This window comes from Petaurus breviceps, unplaced genomic scaffold (genome assembly GCF_028583685.1).
Source record: "Petaurus breviceps papuanus isolate PSGF00001 unplaced genomic scaffold, PetGlider_PUasm1.0 227, whole genome shotgun sequence".
Taxonomy (NCBI): Eukaryota; Metazoa; Chordata; class Mammalia; order Diprotodontia; family Petauridae; genus Petaurus; species Petaurus breviceps.
The window spans coordinates 7,087,756-7,107,429 of record NW_027185896.1 but is presented as its reverse complement, the minus strand read 5'-3'; the positions used below and the strand labels follow the sequence as shown (position 1 = coordinate 7,107,429).

At 37.3% G+C, this 19,674-nt stretch overlaps 1 protein-coding gene and 1 long non-coding RNA gene across 2 annotated transcripts in view; both read left to right on the top strand.

Moving 5' to 3' along the window:
• The window catches only part of RAD54L2 (RAD54 like 2), a 149,173-nt gene that overhangs the window by 90,599 nt on the left and 38,900 nt on the right, over positions 1-19,674 (top strand). The gene's annotated exons all lie outside the window — the stretch shown is intronic.
• LOC138167039 (uncharacterized) lies at positions 7,074-16,213 on the top strand. Its single transcript, XR_011169798.1, has 2 exons — positions 7,074-15,424; positions 15,534-16,213. It is a non-coding gene; the product is annotated as an uncharacterized lncRNA (long non-coding RNA).

Here is a 19,674-nt window from a genome sequence, read left to right as displayed (position 1 = left end):
GTCAGACGTGTCCTAGGAATATCAATTTGGTTCGGAAAAGGAAATGGACTTGAGACCAATTAGACTATTTCAGTAGTTGAATGGATGAATGAGGAGGGGCACTAGCCATATGAGCTGAGGAAGAAAAAGATAAGCTGTAGAGCGTTCTGGGGAACAATGGAGGACCTCAAAGTTGATGCCACATGAACATTCGTTGAAGAGTTTGCCTTGGAGAAGAGAAGACTGAGGGGGCCCATGATCGCTGTCTTCACGTATTTAAGGAGCTGTTCTGTGGAAGAGGTTCAAGACTTGTCCAATTTGGTCCCAGGAAGCTGTGGGTTGAATTTGTGAAGAGGTGCATTTAGACTTGATAAAAGGAAAAACTTCCTTTTGTTTCCTAACAACTTCATAACAATTCCAGCAGTGGAAAGAACTGCCAGGAAAACTGTGGGCTCCCTCTCATACTGGTTGTTTTTAAGCAAAGACTGGTTGGATTTGTTGTAGAGGGGATTCTTATTCAAGCATGGATTAGGTTTTGTAGTAGGTCTCTTACATCTCTGAGATTTGGTGATTTTCTGTTTATTCACCTAATTAGTATTATTTTCTTTCCTCTGTGGCAGAACAGATACAATAGGGACACTTCATAGAATTTTCACCTCAGATTACATGTAAGGGAAATAATAGTTATTTTCAACTCTTTATAGCTCCCACATTTTTATCTACCACTGTAGCAATAACCCTGTGTCTCCCCTCAGTTTCTTGTACCCTCCCTTGCCTGGGCCCCAGTAGAGTTTGAATAGTTATCTGAGGATTTGTGTTATATTCTGAGTCTCTGCCACTAGGTGAAGTGGATTGCAGGCTGGGTAAATAGCCTCTGATCTGATTGCCATTGTCCAACTTTAGCTTATTGCCATTGTCCAACTTACGCTATGAGGGTGAAAAAAAGGATATGACTGGTCTTTCCCCATCATCCACATTCTCATTACTTTGCCTTTTAAATTAATCCCTTCTGTTGGGGTGGATCTAGTCATCTTCCAGTTTATGAACCATCAGCTAACAAATGTAAACAGGGTTGCTTTGATAGCTCTTGGTTGCTTTCCCCAGCTAAGTTAGGCTGTACTACTGATTTGAGCCTATAAGCAGGGCAGGGAAAGGGAGATCAGATTGACACCATTATTTGTAAGGCCCCAGCTGAACACCACGCAGATGCATTTAACCAGTTACATAATAGTGATCCTTCTCAGACAGCATAGAGTGAGTTCTGGTACAGCTTTATTCCTTTCAGTATTGAACACCAGGTGGGGAAAGTACAATCTCAGATGGCATTTCTGAACATTTATTTCCAGGAATATTTGGCATTTGGATTTAGTTCCAGTTTTGTTTTTTCCTGTTCTTCCTCCTACTGGACAACTATGGAGGGAAATTACCAAGAAATTATTGCCTTTCTCCCTTCCCTCCTACCAATATCTATATGCAGCTGATCCCAATATTTACCTTTGCTTACAGAGATAACATCTTGATTGTAAGTTTGGAGGTAATTATAAAAGGATTGCTAATGTGGGAAGAAGTGGCTCATTACCACTCTAACCCTTTCTGTCAGAGCATAAGGAAGTTTCTTCTGTCTCAGAACCAGCTTCAGTCACCTAGGTGCTGCAGTATGTTACTTTTGGATGAGTTGCAGAAGTTTCCAGGTAGGATTTAGCTAAAATTCTTGGGTCTTGATGTGGTGTGTTGGGTAGGTGGGCAGAGGATGAAAGTGGTTGCAATGCCATTTAGATGGGGGTGTTGTGAGAATAGTGTCTGACTTAGCAGTCAATTTCAGCTTCAGAAGTTTGGAAACAATACAACAGCCTGCAGATAAATTTGGACAAAGTAAAATAGTTAAATATACTGACTTAAACAGTAAACTTTACAACCTTTACATCTTTAAAAACTTAATATGCAATTATGTCATGCTTTTGTTGCAATTACTTATTTTACACAATTTTGCAATGAGTTCACATTATTTTGATATAGTGTTTAATTTATTATGAAACCACCATTTTATCCCATTAGATATTTTAATAGATTTGCTTGATATCTTTTATTGTTATATTGCCTGAATTTCCCCCTTTTATCCCTTTCTCTTTCCTCTCTTAGAGATTTATCATATTGGACATTAGGCATACCTTTGACAAACAGCCCATTTAAAAAATTCTAACTTTGATCATTGCCCATAGGATTTCAATGGGATTTAAATCATGCAAATTCCAAAGCCATTGAAGCATTTTTTTTTCCCTAAATTTCTCAGATAATTCCCTAACCTTTTATAAGGTGTGACATGATACAAGTCTATATTGCAGTATTCTATCTTTGGGAATTTCTTTAATTCTATAACGGCTCAGCTTTAAAGAAGTTGACAATAGGGACAAGAATTCCAGGCTCACTCTAAGTAAAAAATTACTCAGACATTTTTGTGGGTGAATGTTGTACAGTCTGGTGAAGGTGTCCAAATTTTACAGGCTCATCTAGACTTCTGAAAACAGTTTTGGTATAAGCTCATTTGAAAAAGTGAGTTTCATCAGTAAAAGTTACAGCACTTTAGTTTTTTTATTGTCTTTCCCATGACAATTTTTTCCTTCATAACAGTGGTCAGTTAGTTTGTTGTTTTTTTATTTTTTTTACTGGCCTTCTCACCATTCTTCTAGCTTCAAGAAGCCTATGCTACAATATAGAAGAATGAATAATAACCTTTTCAGCTTCCATGTTTATCCAAAGACTTTTGCATGTTTTCTGAGGATTAATTAGGCTATTTCACAACAATAGTTTCTCAGTTTTTCATGTGGTGTTTTCTTTTTTTTTTTTTTTAACATTTTCAACTTCATATTCCTTTGCACTTTAGTGGAACTAATTGTTTTATTGTGCTTTTGAATGTTCCTTGAAACACTCAACTTCTCCACTGCAATATCTCTAATGGTCCTTGAAGTGTGCTTTTTAAGAGCTTCACCTTTTACACATTTCATTGGAGTGAGATGCATTTTTTAAGAACTGCACAATTAAAAACACAACAAAAGAGAGCAGTGAAACATTTATAATTAAACAATAAAACACTGTAATGAAATTCAGCACTTAAGTGCCGGGGAACTCAAGGTGGGTGGGTAAGGTAAACCAGCTCAATTCACTTTCTTCTGGTCAGGGTCAGATGTTGCTTTCAGCCTAGTAGTGACAGTAGGACCACACATGCTTAACCATTACTGTCCCCCAGTGAAACCATTCCAGAACCATTCAAAGTGATTCTCCTGCTGTGGTGAAAGATCCAGTGGGTCCTTTCTCATTAGCTGTGTCATTTTGAAGCTTGTGTCACCTGAGCTTCCAGGGCAAACAAGAATAGTTTAATGTGATTCTCATTGTTATCTTTTGACTTTGAGACTTGATCTTTATTCTTACTTTGGCAAAGAAGGATTCTGAGCTCCTGTTGCCTATAAGGGAAGTTCTGCCACTTTTCAAAAATTCCCCTTTACAATTAATATTGAATCCCTCAAAACATCAGCCTTAGTAATTATATACTTTTCTCCTTCTCTATCTTCCATCTATACCTTAGGAATTTCGATTCTTTGCTAGTTTGCTGCCTGTGACCTGCTAGTTGTCTTAGAGACAACCATTACCACCCTCAGAATGCTGAACAATACTAATGCCATTTAGTTTGCAGCAAGGGAGTGCAGACTCAAATGTTTTAAAATGGTGCTTGGTCATATTATATATGATCATTACAAATAATTTTTTTTTGCTGTTTTGGCACCAAATGACCTCAGGTGACTAGGCTTCTTTCTTTTTTGACAGGTGGTAGTGAAGTCCTGAGTAGGATATTCTATAGGTAACATAGAATGGTTTGTCATCACTGAACATAAAGGAAGAATAATGGTAGTCATGTCATTTTGAACTTTGTGCAGGTTGCTAATATGCTTCATCTATGATCCACTTGTGTTTGAAATTTAACAGTGGGATCTGCCCACTTTCGCTAGAGGTGATTTTTGGAGACTTCAGAAATTCTTTTTGGGATCCATCTTCTTGATCTTATGTATCAGTGGCCACAATAATCAAATGAGGGAGACATGGATGGTAGTATAAAGAAAAAAAATCCTGTTTCTGTTTAAACCATTAGTCCACAAAGCACTTTCTCATCCGTTGTTTTAGTATATCATTACAACTGTGATGCAGTCAAGACAAAGATAATAATCTTTTAAATATTATCTCCATTTTGCAGGCCTAGAAAGGGGAATTTACTTTTCCAACTTCACATGGCTGAGAGGTGGTGGATGACTTTTTTGCATTAAGTGATTGCTTCTAAGACAAGTAATTCTAGTGAAACTGAGAATGAAAAAAGAAGCTGCTTTTCAAGTTTCTTATATAAATCATAGAGTAGAAAAATTATTTGAATACTGGAGTTACTCTATATATTTTACATCTCTAACTTCATTTCATTTGGATGAATGTCTATGTGAATAACAAAATGAAATTTTAGTTTGTGGTTTGTGAGACTGGCCAGCACATACCACTGTTATACAGAAGACTTGGATTTTTTCCCCCAGTGTTGTTCCTAATTTGAGCATTTTCTTCTGTCTTGTATATTAATTTTTTTAAACCCTAGACATTTTGTATGAACAATATCCAAGGCAGGGAAGGCCAGCAAAGTCAGGTGACAGCAGTTCTCTTAGGAGGGGTAGTGGGGTACAGAAGAAAGCAGCCACACTTGAAATCAGGACCTGGTTTCATAGCCTGTTTCGGCTGCTTCTTATCAGTGTAATCTTTATTAATCCACTTTTCATCACTTTCTTGGGTCTCGGGGGTCTTCATATTTAAAATGAGGAGATAAGAAGAGATGATCATTAAGTACCTTTTTGGCTATAAATTCAGTGATCTTAATCCCTAACCTACTACTTGACTCTAGGTAAGTGATCTTTTTTCCTCGGGTCTCCATTTCATCATCTGCAAAATGAGATGTTGAATCTTTAAGGGTGCTTCCAACTCTGAGTTTATTATTCTAAAGCTCTTTTGGAGTCTCAGTGGAGTTAGTGAGTTTCCTTTCAGGCTAATTGTGTCTGTGATACTATGGAGGAAGTTGAGAAGAGAATTACAATAATTAGATTGCAGTTGTTTGATTCTTGCTTGCCTCTGCTTACATGTTTTTCTTATGATAAACTGTCCTTATATCTTCAGTCCTAGTCTAAGTATGAGCTTTGAAATTCATTTTTTCACCATTTATTAAGTGTTTACTCTCTGTGGTGCATTCTACTGGGCATTGGGGAAAGGTTGTAAGACTTAAGTCCTTTCCCTTATGGAGCATATAGTTCATCCAGAAGAAATTAAATTAGGGCTAATTTTCTGAGAAAGGATGAAGACACAGTCATTGGAGCCATTGGTCTAGGAGTTATTTGCTCATAAGAGGAGGTGAAGTGAGGTGTGTTGGATGCATGGACTTCGCATTGAAACTGAAATTCTGGTTAATTTTGGGATGGTGGAGAGAGGGACCTACAGACTGTTATCTGACCTCTAAATCTGCACTTCCTGATCTTTGAAGTGAAGAAGATAAGATTAGATGATTTCTATATTCTAAGGCCCTTTCCAGCTCTAACATTCAAGAATTCACCAACACCACATCAATGATGATGATAATGGCAATAGTAATATATATTTCTATGATGTTTTTTAGGTTTACTAAGCATATTTCTTACAGCAAACCTGTAAAGTAGATGTCATAAGGTAATATTTTTCTTATCAGACCAGGAAAACACAGACTCAAGGAAATGAAATGATTTGTCCATGGTCGTCATCATCTAATAGGTATCAGAAATAGAACTCAGATTTAGGTGTAATGACTCTACATCCACTGCTTTTTCTACTACATTAAATTTATTTTTCTTTCACCCACTTATATGCTTGTTTTTATTCACATTTAATTCCCTCAAATTTTATTGATATTTTAGTAATTCTCACCCCCTGAAAAGTGTTCAATTTTTCTATTTCTAGGAATTATGCTAAGGTATCCTATAGCATTGCTGTTTGGTTTAGAATTGAGTGAAGAAGATGAGCTATATTTTTTCTCCATGGTGAAAAAAGCCTTTTATTGTATTGCTGAAAATTGCATTGATCCCTTTTGCTATTAGATTATGTTACTAAGTCATTTATAGTTTACTATCCCCCTCTGGTATTCCTGCTTTCTAGGTTTCTTCTTCTCAGTGAAGATCTATAATTAGGATTTTTAATTCCTTAAACATATCATTGTATATTTTTGGAGCTGAGCCTTATTTATTTGGGCTTTTGTTGGTGTCTTTTTTTTTCTTCTAATTTTCTACCCCTCAGATTTGTTGGTATTATTTCTGGGACTTGAAATATTGGTTATACCAAAGAAAACTGTGTTTGCAGTTTTCTTAATACAGTGTAGTAGATTAAAAAATGTGTTAGTCAAGAATGATTTATTAAGTGCCTACTATGTCAGAATTTTGGAGATTTTAAAGACAAAAAAAATGGAAACATTCCTTCCTCTTGGAGCCAGACCTTATAGTATCATTTTATGTTATTCTCCATATCTTTATTCTGCATCATTGCCTTGTGACTTTTGGACTCTATAATTTTGCCCTATACCTTTTTTGTATTTACTTATGTTTTTAATACAAATCTAATTGGACCAATGTTGAAAGTTTTGATAATAGAAATTGTAGATAATACATTACTGGAGTCCTATAGAACCCACTAAGTTTAGCAGCTATCAAGGGCAAACTATCAAGCTGAGGTATCTATTACCAAAATCCTCCATTTTTAATGGGCTACTGGTTTCAGTCACTTAACTATCCTCAGCTCTCATTTAATTAAAAAAAATGTTGGGGGCGGTTAAGTGGCGCAGTGAATAGAGCACTGGCCCTGGAGTCAGGAGGACCTGAGTTCAAAGCCAGCCTCAGCCAGTTAACACTTACTAGTCATGTGACCTTGGTCAAATCACTTAACTTAAATCACTTAACAAAAAAAATTGCCCTGCCCCCCCCTCCAAAGAAGCAAAATAATAATAATAATAATAATAATAATTTAAAAAATTTTTTAAATGTTGAAACCTTTTATTATACCACTGTAACTTTCCAATATAACTATTACAGCAACAACAAAAAATGTAAGTAAAACCAACCCCCAAAAGTCTGTTACATCAACAACATTCCATCATATGGTTCTTCACATCTTTATTGAGAGTTAGAGGAGTGTATTTCATAAAAATGTTTTCTAGAACTAAGATTGGTCATTGCAATTAATATGAATTTGTCTGCCTTTTAGTATTTTTTTAACGTTATTTTAGTCATCATGTATTTCATTCTCCTGGTTGCTGCTTACATAACTCTTTATAATATAGCATGTTTTTCTGAGTTCCTCATAGTAAGTTAATCATCACATTCATATATCACAATTCCTTTCCCCTACACACACATACTTCTTAATTGCTGGTCATACACTTAATTTTTAAAAAGTTTTTTTCCATAACAAAAAGTGCAACTACAAATGGGAATTTTGATTTCTATGAAATCCTTCCTTCTATCTTTGACCTCTTTGGGATATGTACTACGTAGTGGGATTTCCAAGTCATAAGATGGCAAAAATGTAGTGATTTAAATAATGCCAAATTGTTTTCCAGAGCAATTGGGCCACTTTATTGCTTCACCAACAGTGTATTATTGTGTTCTTCTAAGTACTTTTACCCTAACTTTTCTTAAGTTTCTGATATCTTTAGGAATATAGAACATTTTATAAGAGTTGTGACCAAGTTAATCATAGATAATTTTAATGTTATATAAAATATCACATTTCCTTGCACTTAATATGTCAGATATTTCTATCACTAAAAAAATGTATCTTTCCTTTTGTGAATAATTTTCATTTCCTACTTCTGAGAAGCCTTTTCCATTTAAATCACTTTTTAAAATCTTTCCTATAGGCATTACTTTATTGAACCAAATGAGATAATATATGATATATACCTTAAAAACTTTAAAGCATTATATTAAGTCACTGCTGCTGTTATTATTATTATCAGGAGTCATTTAGTAGATCATATCATTTAGAGTTGGAAGAGGCCTTGAAAGATCATTAATTCTAACCTTCCTCATTTTACAGATGAAGATATTGTACCCAAACAGAGAAAGTGACTTGTCAAGGTTACAGAAGTAATAAATAGCAGGGCAGGAATTCAAACCCAAGTTTGGCTCCAAATATAGCACTCTCTCATAGTGAGTTTTGTCCATTCATACTCTGAACTTAATTGATACCAGCCCTATTCACTCTTCTTAATGCTTAATAATAACTAGTTTATTCTTTTTTTATAATAACATGCTTGTTGTAAAGGTATGATTAGCATGTATCACTGTTGTTGTGAAGGGGGTATATTTGGCAAGTTCTTTTTGACTTGGAGTCATCATATTTCCTGGTATCTAGCTAGGTTAGGAGGCAGATGTTAGTAGTATAGTTCATGAAATCATGAATTTTTTTTTTAAGAACTGGAAAGGACTTGAGGTCATCTAGTCCAACTCACTTTCAAATGAGGAAAGTGTAAGAAGTAAGGTGGCTTGCTAGTGATCATTAGTCTGTACATACCTGAGACTAGAATGAAAATATCCCATCTCTTCTGGGAATATTTCTGTGACAAGACGTGTTTATCCCATTTGTGATTTGGAAAATAAATGTAGATTATGATTAAGAAATCTAGTGAGAAACTATAGCAAGTGACCTATTCTATTACTCTAACTGCACAAAAAGTTAGCCAGAAGTCTACAGTAGGCAATAGGAAAGTGAACCCACCAGAGAAACCATTGTTTCTATTGAGGCAAACAAGACAGCAACACAGTAGCCTTCCAGTGAGACTAGATATGAGCCAAATTCACTTTTAGCCATCAGGGTTTCAATATCTGGAAGCAGCTATAAAAGAGGGCTCCCCCAGAAAGCTCTAGGATCAGAAATTCATAGCAGGAACCTTAGAGAAGTGGCCACGAGCAGAAGCAACCAGTACAGTTGCAGCATAGCTCAGACCAGGACACCTCAGGTCCAGGGACTCTACAAGGTCCCTAGCCTTCTGACCCTAACGATCCAGCATTCTGAACCTCAGAAATCCAGGGGTGTATCCTTGGAAAGAGTAAGTACACTCAGGAACCCAGGTACCCAGGCTGAGATCAAGTAGTGCTGACCATCTCCCTTAGTAGAGCAGCAGGAAGCATATCCTGGCCCTGGAACAAATTCCCAATTAAAGAAAAGGAAGTAAGGCTCAAGAGATGAAGAAACACAAAATGATTCAGGCTCTTATAAAGAATAATTAATAATAGATCCAAAGATAACCCCAAAATCCAGCCTATAAGAAGAGAGTAGCTAGATTAAAATGGCAAGCAGAGACCTAAGGAAAATATGGATTTTTCACAAGGACTACATGAATATCTAGAAAAAAGGAAGTAAGAAATAAACATTTAAGAAGGAGGGCAAAAAGCTCTGGAGGAAAGAATGGAAACTAGAATAAATAGCTTAGAACATAAAGTGGTAACTTTTAACCTACATAATACACTCCTGAAAATTAGACTAGACCAGACAGAAAATAATTGACTTCATAGTAAAACAAAATAAACAGATTGAAAAATAAGATATCTGATATGAAAAACAGCTGACCTGGAAAACAGGTCAAAGAGAGATAATTTAAGAATCATTGGGTGATTTTTTTTAAAAGCCTGGATTGGGGCAGCTAGGTGGTGCAGTGAATAGAGCACCAGCCCTGGAGTTAGGAGGACCTGAGTTCAAATCTTGCTTCAGACACTTGACACACTTACTAGCCATGTGACTTTGGGCAAGTCACTTAAACCCAATTGCCCTCCAAAAAGCCTCCCCCCCCCCAAAAAAAAAAAAGCCTGGATATTGTATTTCAAGAAATCACAAATGAAAAACTGCCTAGTTCTCTTTCAATTGGAGGGCAAAGTGAAAGAATTCACTTATCGCCTCCTAGAAGGATAAGTTCCAGTTATGTCATCGCCAATATCCAGAGCTTCCTGGTCAAAAAAACAGTACCTTGGAGAGCCAAACAGAAATTCAAGTACTAAGAACATGTAAGACCTGGCAGCTTCTACTTTGAATGAGAGGATATCTTGCAATATATTATTCCACAAAGCAAAACCTGTAGGTTTATAACCAAAAATAAGTTACCCTGAAAAGCTGAGTATATAATCCTACAACTAGAAAAAAATATATGCCTTTAATAGAATAGCATTCCTGGTAAAAAGCTAGAGCTTTCAAACTTTAAAATGTAAGTACAAGAGTCTAGAGAAATCTAGAAAGGTAAAAGTTATTTGAACAATTGGAAAGGATTGTATGATGATGATTATGATGATAGGCTAATGTTCTAATGGGGGAGAAAAAACAAGTATCCATTCAGAACCTTAATGTCTTCAGAGGGTATTGAGAGAATCAAAAAACAAAACAGTGAACTTGGGGGTAGATTGGTTCTTTCCTGTGGGTTTTAAGAGATGAAAGTCAGGAGGGGGAACCTACGAGGGAAGATAATATTGGAAAGAGTTAAAAACTAAGAGGGTGCCCATTGTTTGGGAAATGGTTGAAAAAAATTTTATGTGAGTGTAATAGAGTGTCATTGTGCTGTAAGAAATGATGAAAGAGATGATTTCAGGGAACCCTGGAAAGTATGAATTGATATAGAGTAAAGTAAGCAGAGCAAAAGCAGTTTATAGGACATTATTTTTTTAAATGTTTTTAAAGACTTTAATCAAAGAAATGACCAAATAACGATTCCCCATGCCTACAGGATCTATGATAAAGTTTGTTACCTACCTCCTAACAAAGAGGTGATTGACTTCTCTGCAGAGAGAGACATATTTCCAGATATGGCCAGTGTATTAATTTGTTTTGCTTGATCGTGCATATTAGAGTCTTGTTTTCCTTCCTTTCAATTTGGGGAGGGAAGTGGGAGAAGCAGGGCTAGTAATATGGTTACCCCCTCAAAAAAAAAAAGTTTAAAAATGTACAGATGTGAACAAAAAGAGCCAAGCAGGACAGTTTTGAAAATAACAGGTTGAATATATGATATACTCTTTTTTTGTAGTTTAGCTTTTATTTCATAATCATAAACTTAACTGTCTAGCCAGACTTGTGGAAGAAAAAAGGAAATGAAATCCAAAAAGAATTGCAGCAAGTGAGAGCACAAGGATTACAGGGTATAAGAGCAGGTGGGGTTTGGGAGTGCTCTCTCCAGCTACAGAGAAACGGTTTGATGGTTAAGACAAAAAACAAAACAAAACTCATTCTCATAATAACGAATGTCCACAGTCAGCCATAGTGATCTTGCTGGTCTTGCCATCCCGAGAACCAAAACGCTCGCTCCATGGCTTCCACATACCTTCTTTCACTTGGCCAAAGACAACATGATTGCCACCTGAAATGAGAATGAGATTTTGAAGATCTTCCCTGCCCCTTAATAGACATGGTGGTGGTGGTGGTGGGGGGAGTTTGAAGACCTCTCCTGCTTTGAAAGTAAATTCTGCCCCCTAAGAGGCTGAATGTAATCACATGGAGCCTGTAATGGAGGGAATTTGCTGAAGGGTGCAGCAGAGCCCACAGGAAGCTTCCCTGCTGTGAAAATAAACCCTGCACCCTGATAGGCTGAATGTAGTCACATGGAGCCCATGGTGGGAGGAGTTTATTGAAGGGAAGCAGAGACCACAGGAAACTGGTGTTGAGAGCTAGCCAGATGATGGGGGAGAGAGGAGCTCAGGCAAGGAGATAGAGAGGTTTGTGAGTAAATATTGATCTTGTATTGATTTGTGGGAAGGCTGAAGGATGCTGTGGCTCACAGCGTTATTATGGCTTCTGAATATCTTTGGTAATATGATGGAATCGGCTTACTGGTTTGGGGATTCGGTTTTCTGGTGTCTAAATAAATGCTTCAGTTCTTTATGTTCTCCATCTTGAGAATCTGGTATATTTTGCAATCAAACACCATGTGATACATAGTCATGGTCTTTATCGTGATCGTGGGCGCTGTAAATATTGCATTGGTGCTACACCATCCAACCAATCAGTCTTAGCCATACAGATGAAAATCTGGGAGCCATTTGTGTTGGGTCTAGCATTTGCCGTGGACAAGATGCCAGGACCAGTATGCTGTATGCTTCAGGATGAAGTTCTCATCAGCAAATTTCTCCCCATAGATGGACTTGCCATCAGTGCCATATGGCATGTGAATTCACCACTCTGACACATGAACCCATGAATGATTCTGTGAAAGGAGGATCCCTTGTAACCAAATCCTTTCTCTCCAGTGCTCAGAGCACAGAAGTTTTCTGCTGCCTTTGGAACCTTGTCTGCAAAGAGCTCGAAAGTAATCTGGCCCAGGCGCTCGTTATTGATGGTGATGTGAAGTACACGTTGGGGTTGGCCATGGCCACAGATGCCTGGGCTGGGCAGCCACAGAGGAAGAGGCAGCAGAGATCCTTATGATACGCTTTTTAAAAAAAAAAGCAGTGTGGAATAGAGATTCACAGTTTCATATACAGTCCTCTTTTTGTGTTCTATATTTTTACATGGGTAAGGCATATTTGTGTGTGTGTGTGTTCAGAGTGAAAAAAAATTATTTAAAAGATCAAAAAGTGTATGGGCACTAGAAATATTTGTACCTAGTAACCAAAATAAGTGGCCTGGAATTCCCTTTCTGTGATAGCAAGCAACTGTTTGCCTCTTGGAGTTTGAGGTGTTGGTGTTCATAAGTGCATTCCTGCAGAGGCTTTTATGTAAGTGCTCTTTAAAGTGTTTATGTAACATGGGTCTCGTTAGTCAGTAACATGTGGAGCAGTGGGGCCTGGCTGGAGTTAAAGCAAATGAGCATTTGGGACCCAAAAGATACTGCTTCATCTAATCACAGATTTGGAAGAAATGTGGTCAGTTATAACTGACAGTGAGTGCTCAGATGTTTTTTTGTCATCCCCACCTTTTTCTTTCACATGATGAAATCTTTTCCCCACCCCTTTATATTTTATTCTCACCATCTAGAGGAAAGATTTCATTTTATCTTCTGGGCTTAGTAGCATTATATGAGCATGTTTGGTGGATGAGAAAATCAAAAGCATTAGAATTCTGGGTTTAGATTTCATGCTGGTATTTGTTAGAATGACTTTGGGGTGTTGGTATTTTAAAAGTACAGTAAAGGTAAACTCTTGCAATATTGAACATGTCTAATTTCACCTAGTGAAAAGTGTGTTATAATTTTTAAAAAGAAGTGTAATTTTATTATTAAAGTATAGTACTTTTAAAAAGTAAAATATAATTGGTTATTAATAAATGATATGAAGTAATTAAAAATTACATATCAGTCATAAATATGAAACCTTCATAAACATCCTTTAACAAAAATGAATCAAAAACTGACTAGATTTGAAAGCATGTGAGTATGTGGGGAGTCATGGGATTCATCTCAGAAGATGGAGACACATTGGAAAAGAATTTATGTCCTTCAATTAAAAAATTTTTTTAGTAAATGTATTCCCTTTATTTTTCTAATAGCAATCTAAGGGAGAAATTATTTTGAGCATTTTTGCAGTAAGAATTTCACATATTGTGTCTGAATTGTTACAAATTCCAAATGAAGTTTGAGAGGTTTCTGTTTTTATTTCTCAATGATTATCATTATTTAGATGACAAAAACAAGCTCTTCTCTAATTAAAGAGAAACTTATTAAAATTAAAATTTTAAAATTAAAGAGGGGCAAAACCTAGAGGGTTCCTGAATCTAGGAGAAAAGAAATGTTAGGGAACACTTAACTGACAACAGTGAGCTAAAGTCATCAGGCCTAGACAAAATATAACCCAGGTTTCTGACAGATATGATTACTGAACTGTTGTCAGAGATCTTTGAAATATCATGGATCATAGGGAGAGGTGCCTTGGGATTGTAGAGGAGTATATATCCCAATTTTGTGAAATGTGGTATGCTCCCCCAACTGTTACCCCCACATACACAAAAAAAAAGCCTGCTCTAAACAGATGTAGAAATTTCACCAGACCAAATCCTGTTGGGGAAATCTAAAAAAAAGTCACAGTGAATCATTTGTCCAGCCCAGTTCAGCATAGAGAGACTGATTTAAAAAGGTCTGTGGATGCTCGGGAAAGGGTCTGACCAGAAGTGCATCCAGCTGAGCACTATAGCACACAGAGAAAAGCTATACACCGGATCAAGGGGAGGTCTCAGATCGATGGTCAGGCACTGTGCATCAGGTGCAAGATTGTGGTAAGTAGGTGCTAAGTGGTAGTTTTGTTATTCACTGCTCGGGAGTAAAGGACCAGCACCCAAGAATGGTGTTCTGTGGTAGGGAGCAATCTTAGTCCCTGGGCAAGTTTAGAAGTAAGCATCAGTGGCATGGTGCAAATCCCAGGAGCAGAGCAGGATCTCAGCTCTAACTCCTAGCCTAGTCTGAAGCCTACAGAGAAATAATAAGACTAAGAGTGCCAGACCAGTGAGGAGCCTGAAATTATATAACTCAGAACCAGCAGAATTTCCCAGCTAACTGATAATGATTGAGTCTAGGAGCAGTCCACAGTTGCTCAGACCCAAACCCAGGTCAGAAACTTGAAGAGCTCAGATCAAGCAGCAACCAGACTTTGCCCTGAATTCACAATGTGAATACTGAAAGCCTGCCAGTCCCTAGCCTGCACCATCTTTTTTTTTTTTTTAAGCAGGCATAGTTCAATTTGTTTGTCTATAAAAAAACATCTATGTGGTTGCCACAGCAGCTGCCTGGGTCCTCTGGACAGACACTCGAGTGTGAGTCTTCACAATATGGTCGGTGAATTCCTGATAAGGAGACTTAGTGAACACAGTCTCCTTCCACAAGTCTGGGGTTAGATGGCTGTATGTTTTGGAGATAGCATCAAAGGTAGCTTTAGCAAAGTTGCCCAGAGTGGCAGTACAGCCTCTTGCAGAAGTGTAACAGTCATCAATTCCAGCCATCATCAGGAGCTTCTTAGGCACAGGAGCTGAGACAATGCCAGTACCTCTAGGGGCAGGGATCAGGAGCACCAGAGCCGACCCACATTGCCCAGTGACCTTGCAGGGTACTGTGTGAGGCTTGCCAATCTTTTTCCCCCAGTAGCCACATCTCACAGGAACGATGGACAGCTTGGCCAGAATGATAGCACCATGAATAGCTGTGGCCACTTGACACCCAGACCAACATGGCCATTGTAGTTGCCAATGGCCACAAAAGCCTTCAACCTGGTACATTGTCCAGCTCTAGTTTGTTTCTGAACAGGCATGATCTTCAGAACCTCATCTTTCAATAAAGATCCCAGGAAGAAATCTATGATCTCAGACTCCCTCCTTGATAGAAAGCGAGAAAAGATAGATCTCTTCCAAAGACTTGATCTTCATGTCCTTGACTAGCCGACCCATCTTAGTGACAGGAACCCACTCCTTGTCTCCCGGCCTTTCCTCCCTGGGCCCAGTGGCCAGGGCCTTGACCTCGGCCCGGCCTCCACCCACAGGGCCTCCCGCAATTCCTGCAGCACCCAGCATCGTCCGCCATTTGGTGTTCACTAGAAGTAGAAGCCCTGCACCATCTATGAGATCCTGGAATAATATATCACTCACTACCCCAAGAAAGCAGCAACAGGACCAGTCCAGACCTTCCCTCCAGAAGTGTTGCAGAGTCTGGCTCTAATATCAAGTCCAGAGTCAGGAAAAAGGTTAGAAGAATGAGCAACCTCCCCACTCCCCCCCCCCCCCCCCCGCCCAAATGGCGAGAGGAATACAAGACATATACCCAGAAGATAATGACTCCAAAATGTCTACGAGCAAAGCCTCATAGAAAAACACAGTTTGGGCACAAATTCAACTAGAATTCCTGGCAGAGATGGATGAAGCAATATCTGTTGTTTTTTTTTTTTAAGAATTTAAAATTGTTTTTACAAATGAAATGAGCACTTCAGAGGAAAAAGAAATGAGAGTTATGGAAGAGAAACTTGGGAAGGAAATTAATAGCTTGGCATAAGAGTCACAAAACCTTGCCCAAGCAGCAAACTCTCTAAAAATTAGGATGGGTCAAATAGAGGCCAATGATGCCATGAGACACAAGAAATATTAGAACAGAAGACTAAAAAAAAAAAAAAAAAACAAAAAAAAAAAGGAAAACAAAAAAAAAAAAAAACAAAAAAAAAAAAAAAAAAAAAAACACCAGAAAATATAAGGTATCTCATAGCAAAGACAACTGATCTAGAAAATAGATCAAAGAGAAAACGTTTAAGAATCATTAAAAACCATAACTCTCAAAAAAAGGCCTGAACATTATATATATGTATATATATTTTGGAGGGCAGTTGGGGTTAAGTGACTTGCCCAAGGTCACACAGCTAGTTTTTGTACTAAGTGTCTGAGGTTGGATTTGGACTTAGATCCTCCTGACTCCAGGGCCAGTGCTCTCTTCACTGTGCCACCTAGTCACTTCTTGGACATTATATTTTGAGAAATTTTAAAAGAAAACTGCCCAGATCTCTTAGAAGCAGAAGACAAAGTGGAAATAAGAATCTACTGGTCACCTCCTGAAAGACGCCTCCAAATGAAAACTCCGTGCAGTGTTATAACCACAATTGAGAGCTTCCAAGTCAAAGAAAAGATCCTGAAGTAGCCAAAAAGAAAGAATTCAAGTACCACAGTTAGGATCACTTCAGTCAATAAGAATTTATGAAGCACCTACTCTGTGCCAGGCACTGTGATAAATGCTAAGGATATGAATACCAAAAAAAAAAAAAAAAAAAGCCCCGATCTGGTAGCCACAGCTATGAAGGAGCCAGATTAAACAATATTCCAGAAAACAAAGGATATAGGCTTACAAGCAAGAATTACTCAAGGAAATTGAGCATAATGCCTGGGGGGGGCGAATGAAATAGAGGACTTTCAAGCCTTCCTGATGAAAAGACCAGAGCTGTGCAGAAACTTTGCAGTTAAAACACAGGAATAGGAGAAAAACAAAGTAAACATTAATGAGTTTTCATTTTGGGGTTTCTTTGAGGAGGTGACCAGTAGATTTTTTTTATTTCTACTTTGCCCTCTGATTCTAAAAGATCTGGGCAGTTTTCTTTTAAACATTAATGAAGAGAGACTAAAAGATAAACTGCTTGCATTCAAATATAGGGAGATGACATATGTTTTTCCCCCTGAGCCCTGTCACTATCAGGGTTCACAGAAGGAGTCTAATTAGACAAAGCCTGTTAGTAGTTCTGTCATGTCTTGATGATCTTAAGAGAAGAATGGAAAGAGGAGGAATGCAGTGGAAGGCAGGGGAAAGAGAAAGGAAGGTTAGGCAAAATTATCTCACATAATCAAGGTATATAAGTTTATATCCATACAAATAAGGAGGGAATGGGGGTGGGAGGGGGAAGCAGCTGGTATTCTTCTAAACTGGTGAAAAGGAAGAGTACACACAGATTTGGGTACAGAAATACATTTCACTCAATAGGGAACGGTGAAATTAGAGGAAGGGAAAATTAAGGTAGAGACTAGTTGTAAGCAAAACACACTCTAAGAATGTTTCTAGCTCTTTTTGTGGTGTCAAAAGAATGGAAATCTGAGGGGAGTGCCCATAAATTAGGGAATGGGCTAAACAAGTTAGGGAATGTGATAGCGTTATATTATGCTTTAAGAAATGATGAAGCTTTCGTTTTAAAGAGATTTGAGAGTTTGTATAAACTTGTATAAATTTTCATTTTTGCAACTAGGATGAGAAGGGAAGCTTTTGATGGGGGGAAATATCTTGTCATCAGGTATTTCTGATAAGGTTCTAAAATATACAGGCCCACTAATCATAAGAATTGCAAATTATTAGCAACATGAAAGATTTCTCTCAGTCACTAATAATAAGAGAAGTATAAATCAAAACAACTGAGATTTTGCTGCACACCTACCTAGAAAATTGGCATAGATGACCAAAAAATGAGAATAATTAGTGTTGATTCTTCAGAAAGGAAAGTGTACCAATATAACCTTGGTGGAGTTGTGAATTGGGCCAGTTATTCTGGAAAGTAGTCTGGAAACATGCTTTTAAAAAGGTGACTAAAACAACCATACCCCAAGAGCCAGAGAACCTATTGCTAGGCATGTACTTGCAAAGATGTCAAAGACAAAAAGGCTCCACATAGCAGTATTTGTTGAGGCAAAAATTTGAAAACAAAGTAGATGCCATAAGCTGAAGTATGAATTATAAAAATCGTGCCTTGTGAATATGATTGAAGAAGCGATGAGCATTAAGAATTCAGAGGAGTATGGAAAGACACAGGAAACAATATTCACAATGACTACATCAATATAAAAAAAAAAAAAGAACAGCCACAATAATCCAAACTGAATGGTATATAATTAGAATGTTCCGGCTTGGCCCTGAAAAAGAGATGAGAAAATATGCTACCATGTCTTCTTCATCGAGGTAGACTGTGGGTGTAGCAGTACATATGCTATCAGATGACAGTGATGGTCAAGTTTTTTTGTTTTTGTTTTTGATGGTCAGTTTTGTTAAACTGCTTTTGATTTTTTCACTTTTTATTCTTTAGTATGAGGGATGACTTAACTTGATGTAGGGGTGAGGGGAAGGAAATATTTAGAAATAAAGATACGAAAACAAGACATCATAAAAATTGTAAAACAAAAAAAATCAGTTCAGACCAACCTCATTTCCCTTTTTTTGGACAGTGTTAATAGGCTAGTAGATCTGTGGAATGCCATAGAATTAATATATTTGGATTTCAGCAAAGCATTTGACAGTTTCTCACGTTATCTTGTAGATAAGATGAAGAAACATGTACTAGATGATAGTAAAGTTTTGTTGTGTCAGAATGTTTAATGACTGGAGCAGAAGAGTAGTCATTGATGGGTTGATGTCAACTTGAAGGTAGGTCTTTGGTTATATGAATGACCGAGGGATCTCCCCCTGACATCCACATTTTTTCTGTGATTTCTGTGGATGAAGGATAATGTGATTATCCGATTTCCAGATGACACAAAGAATAGCTGATACATTGGATTATAAGGTAAAAAATACAGTAGACTAGAATAATTTGAAAATTTTGATATTTTGATAAGATTCAATAAATAATATTAATAAATTAATAATATTTGTATATTATATATAAATGTATTTTATTATATAATAACAAATAAAATTTGATATATCAACAATTTGAAAAATAAGACAAAAATAAATAAAATTAATGGGAAAGTCCTACACTTAATTTTTTTTTAATCAAGTGCACAAGAATAGGAATTGAGGAGGCATGGCTGTATAACAGTTCTTACAGAAAAGTGCGGTGGCTTATACTGGATTATAATAAATAGCCTAATATGGCATCCCCCAAACCTAACACAATTTTAGGCTGTATCAAAAAAGGAATAGTGGCCTATACAGTGCTAGTTTTGATGTATTCTACCCTTATCAGAAAACGTGTACAGTGTGATATTGAGTTTGGGGCACCACATTTTGTGAAGAACATTGCTAGCCTAGCAGAGATGGTGAGGATCATTTGAAGAAACTGGAGAGATTTCACTTAGAGAAGATAAGATTTGAAGGACTCTAGTGAAAGAGGAATGAGACTTGTTCTTGGCCCTAGAGTGAGCTAGTATCAATGGAAATTACGGGACCACAGCATATTTCAGCACCTT